At 41.9% G+C, this 20,570-nt stretch overlaps 1 long non-coding RNA gene across 3 annotated transcripts in view; it reads right to left on the bottom strand.

Moving 5' to 3' along the window:
- Positions 1-320: 320 nt before the first annotated feature.
- LOC122461587 overlaps positions 321-20,570 on the bottom strand; it is an 88,063-nt gene continuing 67,813 nt past the window's right edge. For all 3 annotated transcript variants that reach the window (XR_006283569.1, XR_006283568.1, XR_006283567.1), the window contains 3 exons: positions 19,404-19,490; positions 18,965-19,132; positions 321-1,493 (listed from right to left, as the gene is read on the bottom strand). This is a non-coding gene — a long non-coding RNA (uncharacterized LOC122461587). The remainder of the gene's footprint in view (positions 1,494-18,964; positions 19,133-19,403; positions 19,491-20,570) is intronic.

A 20,570-nucleotide genomic window follows, 5' to 3' on the forward strand; every position in this document is an offset into this window, starting at 1 on the left:
AGACAAGCCATATGCAAGTCAGGGAATTATGTGCAAGGTTTATTCTCATGACACAGTGGAAATTAATTTATTAATTAATGGTTTTAAAGGACAGCAATATCTCTTACTTGCCTTTCCCAATTCATAGAACAAAAATTAAACAAATCATCACATCAACAGGCTTGACAACTGATATGTTCCCCCAAAACTTTTTTTTTTTTGGTGTGGTAAATTACAGAGTTGGTACTATGCTTTGCCTGAAGTTATGGCTAGTTATATCAATCACAATGACAAATTGTCACATAAATTACTATATTGTGACTGTCACAACTCGATGCTAAATATTGAATTTGCAGCATCAGTTAGATAAAACATTTGAAGTGTTTTGTGAAAGCCGTAGTTAAAGACCATGTGATACTAAAAGCATGTCAGCTAATAAATAATTATTAAACCAGAGGTTGCTACAAAAAATGATAATTTACATGCTTTCTGGCTGTGGAAGACTAGAGAAGCATGTGAGCCCTTCTGCCTGCTTAGGTTGCAAAAGTGGCTGTCAGATTATTGATATCCAAATCCTTCATTTAGCTCCTGAGATTGATACTTGCACACATTTTATGAAGCCAGTAACCAGTTGAAATATCCAAATGCAGACTCTGAATATCTGATTACTCTGTATGCATTTGAAAATTTGGCCCACAAAATACGTCTCTTTTTTCCATGTTTTCTCGGTGTGATTCACTGTTCCTGGGCCTGCATAGCAGGAACCTTGAGCATCCACATGTCAATGGAATATTATCATATTTCAGAATGTGGCTGAGGTGCTTATTTTTTTTAACTATGCCATTTTAATTGCACAGAGATGGAACTTTGTGTTGGATCTTGGATTCTTAACATCTGCTGATTCTCAACAGGAGAACATGGCAAGATTATGGAAACATACAAATATGAATACAATGCCATAAGAGCCCTTCTCCCTTGGAACAGAAAGAGTCAGCCAGTTGTTGATTAAGGACTGTCAGGACCTCAAATTCAGCAGAACCAGTGAAATGCCCCTAGACAAGGCGGCTTGAGGGGAAATCACACAGTGGAGACTGTACACCACACAGCACGGTTCGAAAGTGGCTTTTGCAGGGAATTTGTGTATGTGACAAAAACCTGCCCATACTCCAAGGTCCCACCACTAGATGTGGTGAGAGTAGGCAGGTGGGCTCTATTCTGCCATTGGATGCTGCTGCATCACCTGGGGGTTCCTTTACACGCCACCATTTATTAAGGCTGCTTGTGGGGATACATGCTGATGAATAGAAAATGTGAACATATTAAGTTGATTGTCCAACTTCAGAGAGGAGAACCGCAGCTTTGGATCGTTTTGTGGATAGGGTGGAGTTGAAGTGGGGACACTGCCTCATTTTCAGACATTTAAAGGGCTGTTTTGCTGCCATCAGCTATTTCTCTTCTCAGTTCCTTTCCTTTTTCACCCTGTGAAGTATCTGATCCCGAGTAGGTAGAACATGCTAGAATAGGGAGAAAGAGTTGTGGTTAAACTGAAAACGCTCCTTATTTACAGGTTAACACTGTCTGAAACAAAATACAGAAATTTTTCACAGGAAATTTCATGGCAAGATAGTCTTTACCTTTTCCTACAGCTCTACAATGTCTATGACTTGGTGCAGAAAACAGTCCCTATGTTTTCTAAACAAAGTATAGTGTTTTGTTTACATAGGTGTTCTCTTCAGGACACAGAAACACTTCTAGTTCTGGTCAAGACCAATCCAAACATTCTTCTCACCTAGCTTTGCAAATAAGAACTCTGTACATGTCATATAGCGTGGTTCATTTTTAGAATTCACACAGATGTTGTTATGAAACTGGATTGCTAAATGCTTGATTAATTCATTCACACACAGTTCCTGTGTGTTTGATTCGCTTTGTGAACAAAGACTGATTTTCATATGAAAACAGCTAGTGAATATTTTCCCTGAGGCCAATTGATTTTTAACTATTTAGATTTTTTTTTGAGCCATCCTCTTCTATCGGAGAAACCACTGTAAAAGTAGCAAAATGATAATATAACGGAGTAGGAGTTTGTACGCCTTATTACATTGCAAATGAATAAATTGCTTTTTTAAAGTAATTCAGGTCACCTTTTAAAAAAAAAAAAACAAAAGACAACTTCTGCAGGCCTTACTTAAGCAAAATCCCCAGGATTGGGGTACAGCTTTATCATCATTTTGATTAGCTCCAGATGGCACATTTTTATTTTTCCTGCCCTACATTTTGGAACGCACTGGTGAAATTCAGTAACCCGATGATCAAGGCCACTGTTGTTAGCATTTTAAAGATAATCCCCCAGTGTATTTATGCCTGTTGTAGCAAGGTGCATTAGGTAGCTAATAGGGTTTTAAGATATAAATGTGCAGAGAAAATGCTGAGCATTACATAGAGGGAAAAACTTAATAGACTTTCATACATGCATTACAGTTATGAGTCATCCATTGATTTTTAGACAAAAACGCCTACCAATTCCATCTGTATGAATCCACTAGCTAACACTGTCTGAATCTCTTTGCAACTGTCAAACAATCTTTGAAGTATTATAAGCATCTCCTTTAACTTAAATTCACCCAGCCTGGAAGAACGATTAAGCAAGTTAAAGACAACCATCAAAACAATTAGGCACTCTCTCATTTTTTATACTTGTTTCAGTGATTGTTCACTTTAATTCTGCACTGATGACTCCATGGGAGTTTTACATAACTAAGGAAAGCAGGATCAATATAGGTGTCTACATGGCTGGATCTACATGGGCAATTTCTAGGAAGTCTTTCACCACTGGTGCAATGCCATTGGTACAAATAGTGAGTACTCTTGGGAGGAGCAGTCACTGGCTTTTTTGCCACTGTTGCCTGAGTACAGTTTGCATTGGTGGGGCTGTAGCAGTGCGAGTGAAATGTGGTCAAATTTCTTGAAGAGTGCCATTGTAAAAAGGCCTACATGCATGTTCCTGTACAGCACATGTGTGAGCTAGTATGTGTGTGCATAGTTTCCATGATTAAGAAAGATACCAGTCTGTTTTGTCAGGGCTGCGTCACAGGCAGCCACTGTGCCGTGGTCAGCTACTAAGCTGTGATCAAGAGACAAGTAGCAGGGTCAGGAGCAAGCCAGGTCAGAATGCCAGGAGATCAGGGTCAGGTACCATGTTGCAGGCAGAATGAAGCCAGGTCAGGATGCCAGAGAGTCAGGATCAGATGCCAGCTTACAGACAGCAATCATATAGCAAAGTCAAGGACAAGCCAAGGTCAGAAACCAGAGTCTAGGATCAGCAGGCAGGCAGCCTAGCTTCCTGGTTTATATACTGGTACCAGCCAATCAATGGGCTGTGAGGGGCCGCCACTCAGGCCCTGTGGGGAAGAACATCCTGCTGAGCCGAGCTTCACAGAGTCCTCCCATAGGCACCCAGCCTAAGCTTCTAGTGGAAATGTGGTGGCATCAGCAGCCAAACACTGCATTACTTACATAGCCTATAGTACGCTATAGTAGTTAGGACAGCAGTATATTTGTTTCTACTCCCTCCTCCCCTCCTTTTTTTTTTTTTTTTTTTGTTGCTTTGTGAGGAGGGATTTGGAGAACAGGGTAGTGGACTTATAGGTCAATATAGGCAGAGTATGCCCTGATGCAAGAGTGGCACAGAAGAAAACACATGGCTGCTTGATGGAGAAGCAGACAAGCAGGTGAATAAGACTGTGATAACTACTGAAGTAGAGGAATCAGGCGGTGACTTGTTGAGATACAAGAGCAGCCTAATAAGCATAGGCAGAGTTGTAAAGATCCTTAAAGCTGAGGACATGTAGTTTCAACTGGATGTGGTGAGAAATGTGGAACCAGCTGAAGGATTCAAAGGGTGGAGCTGTGTGAGGTTGAGAATGATTCTTTGGGCCCAATCCAACTCTCACTGAAGTCAACAGGAAGAGTGCCATTGAAGTCAAGAGGAGTTGGATCTGGCCCTTAAAGTCCAGCTCACCTTAGTCTGAAAGCAATGCCAAAATTTCATGCGAACTGCTAAAAGACTCCTTCTGAATCCTTGCAGTACCATTACCAATTACAGCATCTCGTCTCTGTCTTTAGCTGCCATTTTACAACTATGCAGGAGGGGCGTCTCCCTATAAAGTCTTTACAAACTTCCCTTAGGAGTGATATATGCTAGAAGAGGCTGCAGTAGCTAATGACGGCCCTTTTCAGAATCAGGATTTGCTTTTAATAATTGATTTGTTTGCCATTTTCTGGCAGGGAGTGAGGTGGGGGCAATGACCATGAATTACCTTAACTTTATTTTCATCAAGAGCAGTGTCCTGTACAGGCTGCACTTTTGGACCTTTCATATTGCATCACTTTACCTTTCTCGGAATTTGCAACCTTTAACCTGTCTCTTTTTCAGCTCTTGAGGGCAGGGATAGCTCAGTGGCTTGATCATTAGCCTGCTAAACCCAGAGTTGTGAGTTCAATCCTTGAGGGGGCCATTTAGGGATCTGGGGCAAAACTTGGGGATTGGTCCTGCTTTGAGCAGAGGGTTGGACTAGATGACCTCCTGAGGTCCCTTCCAACCCTGATATTCTATGATTCCAGAACACTTCACCTGGCTTTTGAGAACAGTCTTCCACCCCGGATCATAAATTTGTTAGAATGGCTCAAAAAAATCACTTGAAAGGTTATCAGGCATCTAGGACTTTCCTGCTATAAAGCGGGAGGCAGCATGGTGAGGTGGCTGGATATCAGGAAATTTGGGATCTATTCCTAGCTTTGCTGCTGATCTGCTGTGTGACAGCGGGCAAATCATTTCACCTATCCATGCTCCAGTTTCCCCATCCGAAATGAGGATAATGATATTTATCCAGACTGGTAAAACACTAAGTATGAAAAGTGCTGTATAAGAGATAAGCATTATTATAAAAGGATGTAGCATGCTAATGTATGATGCAAGTTTCATTAGTGTCCAGAACTCACTTAAGCCCTCCCTCCCACTCTCAGGACCAGGTAATACCTTAGATCGGCATGTCAAACTCTAATTGACATCTGTAGGAACTAAATACTTGGATCCAGAGTTAAGTATGGTCTTTATTTTTCTTCCTTTTCTAGCTTACTTAAGATAACACAGAAATGAGACTGGCGATTTAACTATCTTTGGTACAGGCAATTCCCCGCTAACTCTGCTGAAGACCCTTTGGTGAATCTGAGCTACCAAACAAGGATTTCAGGATACTTCAATTATTTTCTTAATCATCATGCTTTTAAAAAACAAAAAAAACCACCACTACCCTTGGCAACAAGCATGTCTTTTCTTTCTTTCAGACTCACAAATGTTCTGGCTAGGGGAAAATGAAACCCCACAGAGAATAATGTCAAATATGAAATAGCTTTTGTTTATTTGTATTTCCCCCAGCTGTGTTCTTTTGTTATTTCTCTCTATGGAGCTGAATGCAATTAGTACGTGGTTATTTAAAAGATTTTCTTTCTTTTCCTCTTTTATTACAACTTTATTGAAGAGGGAAGCACAGATTTCAGCCAAGGAGGCAGGTTAGAGGCAAGTCTTGTAATGATATTTCCCAGGTGAGTAGCTGTTTAAAAGTCACTTTACAAGTTATTGCCATCTCTTGTTAGGGTTTACTCTCCCTCAACTAATACATACAGGTGGCTAAAGATCAGCAAAGTTTTTCAGGCAGAACTTTTTTGGGTCAAAAAATGCAGATTCAAGTTTGTGAATTCATGTCAAATTTGCTGAACTGTTTCGGTTGGGAGGTGGGGGGGAGAATGAAACAAAAAATCAAAATGTTTCATTTCAGCATTTTCAAAACAACTTTCCATTACTTCAATTTTATTTAATTTTTAAAAAATTGAAAAGGAAGATACATGTTTTGTTTTGGGCTGAACAAAATGTTTTGTTTGACCAAAATTTTTTCAGTTTACAAAAAAAACCTGTTAAATTTTCATTGTGGGTTGACATTAAACTATTTTTTCATGGGAATCCTGCTGATAACACCCACCCCTCACCAATGGAATTACTTTCTCTAGAAAATGATATACCATTTATGGACCCCGAGGTTATATCACCTGGAAATTTTGAAGCATTCTGCAGAACCATATACTCCTTCATCACACTTCCCAACTCACGCTGCCTGTCCAAATATAATACTGCTCTTAAACTTTGCAAAAATATATGCAAAGGTCAAAGCAACCTGAGCTGGTTACTCTGGGTAGCAAGTGAGGAGAGGCTATGGAGTGGGAGTTTTAGCCAGGGTTCCTTCTTGTACTCCCTTCCTACCCACTTATTCCCAATGAAGAGTACCAGGGAAGTCTCCACTCCTCTCCACACTGCAACCACAGTCACAGTCTGAACCGAGATGAACCAGATCTTTATTCTTCCTTACTCCCTTGTGTGGCCAAATAAGGGCTTGTCTACATGGGGAATTACTCCAGTATAGCTATTCCTGATTAAGAGCAGCTACACATGGAGTTATTATGAAATAAGTGCCATACTCCTTTAAACAGGAATAGTTAACACCCCCCACCCTTGAAATTCACACCCTACCCTAAAAAGAACAGGAGTGCTTGTGGCACCTTAGAGACGAACAAATTTATTTGAGCATAAGCTTTCATGGGCTACAGCTCACTTCATCGGATGCATAGAATGGAACATATATACATACAGAGAACATGAAAAGGTGGAGTAAGAGGCTAATTAATTAAGATGAGCTTTTATCAGCAGGAGAAAAAAACTTTAGTGATAATCAAGGTGGCCCATTTAGACAGTTGAGAAGAAGGTGTGAGGAACCTATGGAACTGCCTAAATGGGCCATCTTGATTATCACTACAAAAGTTTTTTCTCCTGCTGCTCATCTTAATTAATTAGCCTCTTACTCCACCTTTTCATGTTCTCTGTATGTGTGTATATAGATCTTCTTACTATATGTTCCATTCTATGCATCCCATGAAGTGGGCTGTAGCCCATGAAAGCTTATTCTCAAATAAATTTGTTAGTCTCTAAGGTGCCACAAGTACTTCTGTTCTTTTTGCGGATACAGACTAACATGGCTGCTACTCTGAAACCTGTCATCACACCCGACTGTAATTTGCATTAGTTTTCATGTGTAGACACTCTGGCCTGTGACACTCTAGCCATAGGAGATTATTAATCGAAATAGAAAATATTTAAACAAAAAAATGTGTCTCTTGTTACTACATGGGCCTAAATAACACACCCAGGGCATCTGTTTGTGAAATCTCTGATCTAGTCAATGCAACTGATTCCACTCCAATTCATTATGCTGGTATTGCATCATTGCTACCCTAGATTTAAGGCAGCCGCAGTTCAGAAGAACATCATGACTCCTAGATGACAGGGACGGATGGGAGTCAGTGTGGTCTAGCAGTTATTGCTGAGGACTAGAAGGTAAAAAATATTTAAATTCTGTACTGCAACTTGCCACTGACTCACTGCATGACCTTGAGAAGAATAGTTATGTATCTGTTTTGTTTAATGGTCATTTAAAGCAGAAAAATACCACAGTGTAACTCTGTTACCCCATATTCGTCTATTACCTCACAATGAAACTGGAACATTTCCACATTATGCTATAACTTGACACTAACTTTTGTCTGGTCCTCATGTCCTTAGTACTCTAAGGCTAACATGATTCTAAGGCAAATGTTCTCAGTTTGTAATTAAATAGAGCATACATGCTAGCTGCAAAATATCATAATCATCGTCCTACACTACCTTCAATTGCATTGGAAGTATAGCGATCATTGCCTAAAACAAATTTAATGAGACTGTTTTCAGCTATAACTTAGGTATACAATCTAGGAGCCAAACAGACTTGGTGAATTATTAGTCCAATTGAGGACTCATTCAGTTTCTCTTCTCACATAATTCACCTTCAGCACTCCAGAGAGCTGGACCATTTCTCTCCTGGAAGTGGCAGTTCTGGCAATGCAATGTGATACACAATTTGTACCAGAACCTACATGGTGTTATGCATGTAAATCACTCGGATTTGTAATGAGCCAGCCACTACAACAGCCGGTTCTTGCTTTACAAGTGACAACTCCCTTTGGTCATTCAAAGACCATGTTTGTAAGTCAGAGACTTATCCTGAGGGTAAGCCAAACAAAAGATAAAGCAACTTCTGTGTAGTCCAGTTCCACACAAAACCTTTCTGTTCTTTGTTTACTTCTGATCTTCCCAGTACCACAGGTTAAGAATTATAAATACTTCAGCTTTTTGTAGCTCATGGTTTGTGTTGTCTAGAAAGTGGTTACTTTGTTCATTCAACTGGCTTCTATTCCTGCATGTATCACCAAGCTTAGTGCTTACTCTGTAAGCAGTCTCATTGAAGTCATATGGCACAATTCATGGTAATAGACACTATGCCCAGCAGTAAGTATTTGTGGGATCAACTCCTTGTTATCAGATCCTCACTCGCTGTTATTCTGTAATTTTCAAAGGCCAGTGTAATTAGTCTCCAAACTGTCTCCAGTTTAACACTAGCTAGACTACTGGACAAACACTATGGCCTGCAGTCTTGGGTTCTTCCAAGCTGTGCTCTGAGCAGAACCTGAGTGGGAGGGAGCAGAGATTATGGCCTTGTCTATGCTAAAGGGAAAAGACGATCTAAGCTACGCAATTTGAGTTACATGAATAGCATAACTCAAATCGACATAGCTTAGCTACGTAGGTGGAGTACAGGAGTCGACGGGAGAGCGATCGGTGGCCGATTAACGGGTCTTCACTGGAGTGCCACTGCTATCAATATTTTGCTTATGTCAGGGTTGAACCAGTTGGATCCATTGGGGAAGCACAAGGGTGATTGTCTACACTTACTGGAGGATTGAGGCTGTGGCAATTGATGCCTGTTGAAGAACCAGTGTTGACAAGGCCAATTAAGTCAGAGTGGATGTGGTCCACTCCCAATAATTGATGAGGAGGTGTCAATACCAAGAGAGGGAAAATTGCTTTTGTAGTGAGCCAGCCACTCCCAGTCCCTATTCAAGCCCAAATTAATGGTGTTAAGTTCACTACAAAAGCAATTTTCCCTCTCTTGGTATTGACAACTCCTCATCAATTATTGGAAGTGGACCACACCCACCCTGACTGTATTGACCTTGTCAACGGGTTCTCCACTTGTAAGGTAACTCCCTTCTCTTCATGTGCCAGTATATTTATGCCTGTATCTGTAATTGTCACTCCATGCATCTGAAGAAGTGGGTTTTTTACCCACAAAAGCTTATGCCCAAATAAATCTGTTAGTCTTTAAGGTGCCAACGGTCTCCTCATCATTTTTTTGCCTAAGTGTCTTATTTTTGAGATCCTTACTTGAAAATGCTGGGCATAACTTCTTAGTGCCTCAGTTTCCCAAGGCGTACAATGCTGATGAGAATGCTTACTCACCTTTATAAAGGACTTTGAACTCTACAGGGTGGGGGAAGGACTAGTTAATGACTGACTATTACAATACTGCACTCCAGTGGAATGTCCCCAATGAGCTTTCATAAATATTGTGAGCTAAAGGTTCAAAAAACTTCTCTGGTGTAGATATTATAACCCTTTGTACAGATGGGGTAACAGGGGCTCTGAAAGGGCAGCTGGTTTTGCCGGAGAGTACTTGGGAGGTCTGTGGCAATTCAGGGACTAGAACCCAGAACAGCTACTGCCCAATGTTGTACAAATTGCAAGACTATTTTCCAGCCAGTTTGACTTAGTCACGCTTGGCAATTTAAAAATGCATTAAACATTTAATGTAATACAAACTTCTCTGTCAAGCTAATTATGCCTGTTTCTTTTCATGTCAAGTATATTACATAATTCTCTTTTATTTTATTGAGGTTATTTATGTCAGTTAGAAACACGTTCCCAGCCAACCACACCTAACTTCCTGGAATTTTGAGTTACATAGTTCCTGTAGTTTGTAGGGTTTAAAATGCCTCCTAAAATGTCATCAGCCATACATTAAATAATACATTAAAAGGCAGTATTTTCTAAAATATGAAGTTAAAATATTGCTAGGAAAGAAAATATGAAAAATATTTTCTAGTCAGAGGAGGTGCGGCTACAGTACAGTCAGTAACACTCAGTTTTTCCTGCAGATATGACATGAGCTAATGCTGGTATTCTGGATTAGCAGGTCTGAATGAGCGGTTTACATTTAGGTAACTTCATGCAATGCAATGAAACTTCTAAATAGTTTTGGAAATCATTTTTATTTTTTTAAAGAAATCATCAGTGCAAAACTTCCGTGGCGATTGGTTCCCGTGAATATCAGTAATTTTCGAGATATAGTTTAAAGATCTTTAATATACATTAGAGATGCAGGGGCAATGAGGCAATTTGTTGTGGTAATTTCCAAAGAAAAGTCCAGTGGGGTCATTGGCGACCATTGATCCTGGTATAGGCGTAAGAGGTGTACATCAAGACCTTTGATCGAACGCCTAGGCAAGAGTATAGAGGAGTGGAGGCTGCCCTCGACCTACCAGCCCCCCTTTAGACCGAGCCTGAAGGCCAGAGATAGTCCAGATGTTCAGTGCCTCAACGGTTGTAGCTTCTGCAAGAGAGCAACAGATTAGAGCTGCTGCTGACTGCCCAAGGCCTCAGCGAAGGCACGTTTCTGTCAGGGTGATGTCCCTTAGCCTTAGTCCAACCAAGGAATACCCACAAGGCCGTGGGGGCTAGGTTTTTGAGGCACCTTAAACTCACCTTACTCTGAAAGTTGCAACATTGTGGTATTTTATAGGACCTATCCCGCCACGAGTAGCCCCACCATGTTGCCATCAGGCCCTCCAGTTGGATGAAGTTTACAGTCAGACCCAGGTCCGGTGGTGTAGTGGTTTAAAAAAAAAAAAAAAGTGGGAAAACTAATCTGGTTCCAGGCCTGGTAGTGGCATGGAAGGCATTAAGGGTGTGCAGAGATGCCCTTATTTTGAATTGAATTTAGGCTAGGATGACATTAGGGATGAAAATCAGAAGTGCCATTAAAATGCAATTTTGGCACTCACTTTCACATACAAAGTTGACGACACAGCCAGGATTTGCTTATCACAGGAGAGTAGGAGTGGGTCAATTCCATATTCCCCAAATGAAAAGTGGGCAAATTCCATTTACCTGTGTTTACCCTCAGATACTCTACTGGGTAAGCTGCACAGATGTCAAACCTGTTTTATGAAGGTGTAGCTCATAAACCCTAGTTGTTTGCACTGCAGTAATCATCATCTGGGGAGCACAAAACCTAGCATACAGCAGACTTGTGTGACAAACAGTAATTTTTCAGAAAATATGCTTAAAAATGGATTGAGGAGCTTTTAAAAAAATAAAGCTTTTTGGTATCCAGGTATTTAATGGAATGTATAGGGGAATTGTACCACTGTTAATGGGTTACATGGGTGTAAATGAGGGTAGAGGTTGGCCTTGTTTCTGCTGACCAGTATGTTTAAAGACAGGTGGAAATCAGTTTCTATTTTATTTTTCTACCAATATTTGAGTGCAAGGACTCTGTGTTTCCCCTGTAACAGCTAATGTCTGCATCATTAATGCAGTGTATGGGATGGGCCTTCCTAGCATGCTCCATCTGGGCCAAATCATAGAAGATTAGGATTGGAAAAGACCTCAGGAGGTCATCTAGTCCAACCCCGTGCTCAAAGCAGGATCAACCCCAACTAAATCATCCCAGCCAGGGCTTTGTCAGTCTGACTCCCTGTACTCTATGAAAAGCCCTTTTGCTGTCATCAGGACATCTTTCAGAGTAAAGTACTGCCTAAGGATCTGGCCCTTAAGCATTAGTGAAGTAACACAGAAGCCTCAACTCAGGCTTTAGCAGATTAAAATGGGAGTCTATTCACCTTCCAGGCTAGGATAAAACAATGGTTTTTAGAAACATGTTAGTGAATATATTTTAGCTAACATTTTAAAATCTGGTCTAGACAAGGCAAGTTTTTCACATGTGCTGTCTGTCTGTATCTCCAGATAGCTAATGCTATTTGAAATACCACTTAGCAGCTCATCTACATATAATTTAACACTTTTACTGTCATATTATAGTTGGTAAAGTCACCCTTTTGTACCTGGTAAATCCAAAAGGAAAAAAAAAGAGGAGAAGTCGTCTCTGAGTTGAAATCCTGGCCTCATTGAAATTATTGAAATCAACAGCAAAAGTCACCTGGATTTCAAGGGGGCCAGAATTTCACCCCTATACTTGGTTGTCCCCCCCACACCTCTGTACCCCTCTCCCCCCCCTTTTCTTTTTTAAAAGAGAACCAGTTGTTTCAATAGTTTAGTGAGGCTCTTGGCAATGATGGCTAAAGGAAGCTATGAAATATCTTACTCATTCACCATTGGAAAAAGTTATTCTGAAATCAAGTATATTAGATTTGGGGCTATATAAGCTATTTTTTGCTTCAGCAAAATGTTGCACAAGGAACTGTAGTGCTCAAGCAAAGCTGTCAGCTGTACACCCGTTTATCATCTTCACTTCGGATGCAAAACATTTCATGCATTTCAAATAGGCAGTTTTTGCTTTCTCCTTCTTCTGTTTATTTGAGCTGTTATTTTATAAGGCTCAACTGGGAGAATTCTTGCCTCTCCAAATCCAGTCACATTCTCTCATGAGGCAGGCTAACTGACACATCTCAGATACTGCTCTCCTATAAGTTACGTCCACACTGCAATCAGAAGTGCAACTGCAGCGCAGTTAGGCATACTTGAATGAGCTTTAATCTAGTTCTTGCAGTGAAAAAAACAGCAGTGAAGGTGCGGCAGCACGGGGTTCAGTGTGGGTTGTACAAGCCCATACACACATTGTGAGCCTGTGCCAGGATCCGTGCTGCTGTGTCTTCACTGCTATTTTTAGCTAGATTAAAGCATGTGTGGAGATGACTACCTGACGTGCAGTCACTCCTCCGATTGTAGGATAGACATACCCACTGAAGCTGGAAAGGCAAAAGTCCCTGCAGCAAAATATTTCGTGACTGTGGGGCATGAGGAAGGACAGTTTCTGGTTTGCGTAGGGCCTCAGAAAATAAGCTAATGAATGAATTTAAAAGAAACAAAGTTAATATTGGTGAGTCTGACAACAAAGACTTTGTTAGAACAAATACCTAAATGTTTTACGAACATTCGCTTTTAATTGTTTTTTATACAAGCCATTGTCCGTTGAAAAAATAATTTCTGGTGAACAGGATGTTGTTATCCCTGGATCCTAACTTGAAGTGAGCTGTAGCTCACGAAAGCTCATGCTCAAATAAACTGGTTAGTCTCTAAGGTGCCACAAGTACTCCTTTTCTTTTTACGAATACAGACTAACACGGCTGTTACTCTGAAACCTTAAGAAAGTCAGTTACACTGGCACACCACCTTCCCTATATCCTCTTCTTTCACCGAAAATCTTTAAAAGACCAAGATCAGTTTTAGAAATAACAAGAACTAGCTTGCAAGAGGTGTTGCTCATTGAGGGACTGAGTGCTATGGTACTCCCTGTGCCTGTATAACTCAATCCAAACCAATTTTATACCTACTGTAGTTGTCAGTGACTCAGAATCTGTGGAGAACGTGATTAGTCATTCTGTTTTTGAATGCCAAAGCCTTTTTTTAGAAGGGGAATTTTACCAATGAATCTTTGTATACAGGTCCCACACACAAAATCTTGTTGCTGCAAGTTAGCCAAGAACTATAGGATCAGCAACATTATGGCAATTATGTACAGCTCCACCTACTAAACACAATATGTGCCAGTTCTCCTTTGAATTGTGTCCCTATGGGTGCTCCACTTCAGGGTGTGTGCACGCCCATGCACTCTTGATAGGAGATTTTCATCAGCAATGTCTGCAGGTCCACACCTGTCCCCTAAATATCCTTGTGCTCTGGTATGAGGGTATCTTGGGGGGAGGGACAGACCTGCTGCCACTCCAGCTCCTTTTCAACTGCCTGCAGCTCAAGATGGAGTAATGTGGTGTCCCTTAGCTACCAATGCACCTTGATATCTCTCCTGCTTATTTTTTTCTTGTTCTTGTGGTATTTTCTTTTCTTTCCCCCGTTATTTAGCATAATTTTTGCTAGGGGGTTCCCTTCCCTTCTTTGTTTTTCTGATCTGAGCCTTTGTTTTTATTCTGGCCTTGATCCGTGGCATTGAGTACAAGTTATGTCCAAGACCTCTCAATTCAAACTCTGCCAGACCTGCCACAGGTCTTTTCTCTCCAGTGACAGACATTCAAGTTACCTTCGCTGCCTGGGAGAAACACGCATCCCCTCCAAATGCAAGAACTGCTCAGGATTTAAAAGCAGGTTTAAGAAACTGAGGGAGGACAGACTAAAAGTCTTGTTGATGGTGCACTCTCTGAGGCCCACAGGATCCGAATCACCCCCATCACCCCCCTCCATACCTCTCTGAACAACCTTGGATTTGATTGCTCAGAGAGTCCTGGTGACCATTTCTGCTGTGGTGGTAAGCAAAGACCCTGGGGACCCTTTAAAACCACTCAGACCCTCCAAGAAGAAAAGACCTCATTCCCCAGAATGGGATAAGAGAAGAGGAAAATCTCCCTTTTGGTCTGGATCTCAGGAAACCTCATGTCCTGATATGGGTACCCTGAAGCTCCCATCCCCTCCTGTTTCATGACCATATCAACAGCTGAGAAGACCATGCCATGTATTTAGAAGCTGTTAGGTAAACAATCTAGAGTGGCATTGGTATCAGCTCCAACTCAGTGCCTGTGAAAGGCAAGGACTCTAGAGCCAAGCCAAAATTGTCATCAGTACCATCTTTGTAGCCAGCCAAGAACGGTGCACTGATTGCATTATGACACCTGATCTCCAGTACCACCTGACATACTGACTCCTGAGTGCCCCTATCCAGGATCATTGGTACTGTCTAAGCTCCTAATCCTGGAAGAGACTGAATCACCATTGCTAAGGGGTACCAAAAGACACCATCCACTGGTACAATTCACCTCCCCAAGCCTACTTACCCTCCAATCCTACCATCTTCAAAAAGTGACTTGTCCTCCAGGATCAACATGGTCACCAGCCCCGCACAAACTCTTCAAGGGTACCAAGAGACATTTCCAGCCAGTATCAACACATCCTCTGATACTGTCTCACCAGCCAACCAAGTATCAGCTTCCAGTACAGATGCAGTTACAGGACCTCTCTGGGCCCTGGTACTGCCTCAACTGCTGGTGCTGACACTATTTGCCCCTCTAATGGACATGGGGAAACATGCCTCATCTGATTCCAAGGTATCTATACAAGGTTCCTCCACCTTCTCACTCCAGTCTCCTTCCCTTGAGATACACCCTGAGGAAAAACTCCCAGCAGGAAATACCCTCAGCAACCCTGGGGACAACCTTGGGGCTGTGCCCCCTTCCCTTTTGTCCTATCACATTGGGCTTGTTGGAACCTGTGGACCCCCTATGTGACCAGTTTTACAGGGTCCCATCTCATAAGAGGGCACACCATCTCATAACTGCCACACTTAGGTCCTGCTCCACAGGAAGGTCTCACAGAGGGGAGCAAGAGACAGCTGAGGAAGAAGAAATACCACTCAAGACTTTGTAAGAACTCCACTATTGGTTTTTATAAATTCCATTCGAGGAGATACAGGAACCCCAACATTCCCTTTTGGACATCCTTCATATATCTCCTCAGGCAAAAATCACCTTGCCCATCAACCATGCTTTGTTGGCCTCAGCCTGTGCAGTGTGGCAAACTCCAGCTACCATACCGCCTATCTGTAAATAGGCTAACAAAAATTGCAATATTCCACCCAGAGGCTTGGAGTATTTTTTTCTTCTGCCCTACAACCAACTCCCTGGTTGTTGAGGATGTTTGTTTACTAACTAACGTTGGTCCTGCTCAACACTATGTGACAAAAAGCTGAAATGACTGGACCTCCTGGGCCACAACCTCTTTGCAGTTCAGAGTAGCCAGTTACTAAGCACTGATTTTGCAAACTAGTCAAAGTTTTAATCTTTTATTGAGCACCTACCACAGGATCCGAGGGAACAATTTCAAGCCCTCATAACAGAAGGCCAGACAATTGCCACAGCATCTCTCTGGGTCTCGCTTGATGCAATCAATACAGCTGCACGTCCCATGGCTATGGCAGTAGTCATGCACTGAGCTTCTTGGCTGCAGTCCTCCAGCCTCCCCCAGGTGGTAAAAATACTGTCAAGGACCTTCCCACGTTGTTGAGTAATGCCACAGACAGGTCGCTTCAGTCTCTTAAAAACTCCCAAGCAACACTATGACTCTGGATATCTAATCACTTACAGCAAAGAGACAATACAGTAGCTTGCAGACAGCTCAACAGTGTCACCCAGTCTATTACCAGACCATGAGACTGACTGAAGCCCAGATTCACTAAGAAACGGCTGTCCTCTACGACAACCTCTCCCCCAGTCAGTGACATCCTTTTTGACCTGCTGGTTGAGGGTCACGGACTATCTCCTGCCCTGGATCCTACGCTGCACCTTTCCTCCCTCCACTCTTTTGGGGATGCTTGCTCCCATTTCCTACCTTCCTGGAAGCTCATCACCTCAGCCAGATAGATCCTGGAGGTGATTTCTAAAGGCTACTGCATCCAGTTCAGCTCCTTCCTGACCTCCATGTTCCTCTTCAGGTACCCATATTCTGAATGTCTCAAGCCAGGAGGTACAATTCCTCCTAACACTAGGGACGATTGAACCTGTTCCACTGGAGTTTGTTGGAAAAAGGTTCTATTCCCTGTTCCTCAGCAGGAACATTCTGGACTCCTCTACCAGAGCATACTTGCCCAAAGCCAGATTTGCCACAATGGCCAGCATCGTTTCAACAATACAACTGACGTGCCTGCAAACCACGGCAAAGGCTCACCTGCAACTTCTGAGCCACATGGCAGTGGGTATGTCTGTCATAAATTAGCTAGACTACACTCTCAGTATCTTCAAGCCTGGCTGAGAACAGTCTACACCCCCAAAAAGCACACTCTATCCAAGCAGGTGTCCGGACATATTAGAGGATCCTCAATTCTCTAAACTGGGGGAAGGATCCACAAAAGGTGTGTGGGAGAGTTCCATTCTTGCAGCTTCCTCCCATGAAGATCATCACTACAGATGCCTCCCTAACAGACTGGGCAAAAACTTCATAGTTCAGGGCAAATGGATCCTTCGGGAGGCAATCTTCCATATAAATGTATTAATGCTCAGAGCAGTTTGTTACTCTTGCCAGCACTTCCTACCCCACATCAGGGCCACCTGATCAGAATAATGCTGGATAACAGAGCAGCACTGTATACAAACACCTCTATATAGTATTTGTAGACAATGAAGGCCTTCAACACTGTTAGTCATGAGGGTCTCTGGCAGATCTGCACAAATTGGGGTGCCTGCACAAATTCGTCACCATCTTGCACTCATTGCACAACAGCAATGCTGGCCAGAGTGCTGGAAAATGGTGTTTCATCAGAGCCTTTCTTTGTCATGAACAGTGATAAGCAGGGCCATATGCTCGCAGCAACATTATTTTACCACTCTCTTTGGTGGCTCTGGTGCTAGATTCTTTTAAAGACCACGACCAAGGTATTTACATGAAATTCTGCACAGATGGCAGCATCTTCAGTCTCCAGCATCTTTGTGTTCACACTAAAGTGATCAATTTGCTCATCAGGGAGTTCTTCTTCACTGATGACTGTGTATTCATAGCACATACCATTTAATCACCTGCTTTTCTAGGTTGGCATATCAATCTGGACTCTCTATCAGCCTCAGGAAAACCGACATGCTTTGCCAGCCTGCTCCATGAAAAATGCACTCTGCCCCCAAAACGGCAACTGATGACACACTGTTTAACCAAATAGAATATTTTGCTATCTTGGCAGCGCTTAGTCTAATAACGCCATGATCGACAATGAAATCATGCAGCACATTTCTAAAGCCAGTTCTGCTTATGGTCAACTTTGTCACCAGCTGTGGAATGTGAGAAGCATTCGACTTCACACCAAGATTAGTTGTTTATTGTGTAATCGCATTAAGCAGTCTTCTCTATGGCTGCAAAACATGGACACTTGATAGCAGGCTCTTGAAGCAATTAGAGCATTTTCACCTGAGCTGTCTGCATCTCATCTGTAACATCAAGTGGTCAGACAGGATACCAAACATCAAAAAGTCCTGGACCAGTGCCTCATGACAAGCATTAAATCTCCCCACTGTATTTTCCACTGAATGAGTCTGATGAAGTGAGCTGTAGCTCACGAAAGCTTATGCTCAAATAAATTTGTTAGTCTCTAAGGTGCCACAAGTACTTCTTTTCTTATGACAAGCATTGAATTCCTTATCATACAGCCACAACTCCACTGGTCTTGTCACCTCGTATGCATGGATGATATGCAACTCCTCAAAGCCATATTTTATGGACAGTTGAAAATGGGAACACATACGCTGGGAGGTCAGTGAAAATGAGAAGGATACTCTCAAAGCTCACCTAAAAGCTGGCCAAGTCAACCTGAACACATGGGAAGCTGCTGTTGCCAACAGATGAGGATGGCAGCATACCTGTTGGTCTGTGGTTAAAGCCATCATGAATAGAACAGAAAAAGCCAAAGAGACATGTTAGCAAAGAAAACCGGCTGTGGCAAAAACATGTGGCCATGTCTGCGCAACGTGTGGACACCTCTGTGGATCCCTCTTCAGTTTACATTCACACAAGACAACGCACTGAAACAAACTGACTCTCATACGTTGACTATGATGAGAGACTCCAGTAACCAACAACAATTTATTTCATCAATCTACAAAAAGGAGCAAGATCCCTGTTCTTATGTACCAAATCCATAAAACTATGGAACTGGTGCATACTACACCACATCCAGATCCCAGGACTACAGAACACAGCAGAGGACTCCCTCAGTAGGCATTTCGGCATCGACCCTTAGTGGCAGATGAATAACAAGGTGTTCCGAAAGATGTGGCTTACCTGGAGTCATCTGGAGACAGATCTCTTTGCATTCTGTCCAATTAGAAATGCAGATAATTCTGCTTGAAGGGAGGGCATGGCTGCAATTCAATGGGATATGCCAAAATCATTCCTTGGCCTTATGTATTGCTGTACACTTAATCCCTGATGTTTTTATTGCTCAAGGTCCTAAACAAATTGGAACAGGAGAAATTAGTATCCATCCTCATAGTACCATCATGGCCGAGACAGGAGTGGTTCCCAGAGCTGATTCGCATCTCTACAACTGCTTCTCCACCTTTCCCTAACAGTGACTCTCCTCACCCAAGAGTCCAGGATTCATCACCCACCTCAACATCTCAGCACTTCACTTCAAGGCATGGCTACTAGTTGGCTCTCTGGTATTGCTTCCCAGAGGTACAAACAAAAGAGTAGAAAACCCATCACGAGGAAAACTTACTTGTAGAAGTGGAAGCGCTTCTAGGCTTGATGCAGCCACCAATCTATACTTCCTCTCAAGTCCTGTCTGACACACATTCTCAATTATCTGCTAATAAAAACCACAGATTTATCACTAAGGTCCATTAAGGTTCACATAGTTGCCATCACAGCTTTTCACCCCTTCCCCGCCATTAAGGGTTTTTCAATCTTCACTCACCCAACCACTACAAGGTTTGTTAAAGGTCTGTTCAACCTCTTCTCTCCTGTCAAGGAGCCAACTCCACTACGGGTCATGAATTTAGTTTTCAATGTGCTGGGGAAACCCCCATTTGAACGTATGGGGAACTGTTCCCTCCTTCATTTATCCCTTTATACACACAGACAAGAAATATAGATACAACCATAACTGATTAAACAGTACGTTTACTGATGTTAATCAATAAGGGTCAGATTGTGATATGCTTTCAGACACTGAATAGTTCCTTATAGTACAAGTCTCATTAAAACCAATGGGTCAAATTATGGAATAAATGGGTATTAAATATGAAACCATGCATCAAAACTTGGTCCATAGATATGTTATAGTCCTATATACTCAGAACTGTATTAAATACAGTGCAAACGTAATATTTATGTAATATATGTAATATGCTCATGCTTGTAGTGTAAAGATGTGCTAGACAGACAACTTATTGCAGAAATATATTCCTTGTTTGGCAGAGTATATTGCTTTTCAAACATGGTAAGACATGAAATTGTTGACACCCACAGATTTCTCCCAGGTCCCATTCAAAACTGAATCAAAAACTTTGATATGAGAAAAACAGGTGTTTATTTAACTAGAAGAAATTTCTATCCAGCATGAGTACTTATATTTGCTCTTATTACAATGAGGAGAAGGGGTAAAATATATGCAATAATAATATTTCTTCTGTGGGAATTGGGACAACAAGTTTACATTCATGTGTCAAATTCTGCATCCTGTATAACCCCATTGATATCAAGTAGGTTGCACAGAGTGTAAGTGAAGATATAGCCTGATATTATTGTAGATAGACACACTATCCATCATAGAAGGAATTTTCATAAGTTAATATGTCAGACTTGAGAAAGTCAAAGATTTCTAGAAAACAGTATCCCCAAATAATGGCTACTGCAGAGCTTAATGTTACAAACCATTGTAAAA

Source organism: Chelonia mydas, chromosome 9 (assembly GCF_015237465.2).
Source record: "Chelonia mydas isolate rCheMyd1 chromosome 9, rCheMyd1.pri.v2, whole genome shotgun sequence".
In the NCBI taxonomy this organism is placed as follows: domain Eukaryota; kingdom Metazoa; phylum Chordata; order Testudines; family Cheloniidae; genus Chelonia; species Chelonia mydas.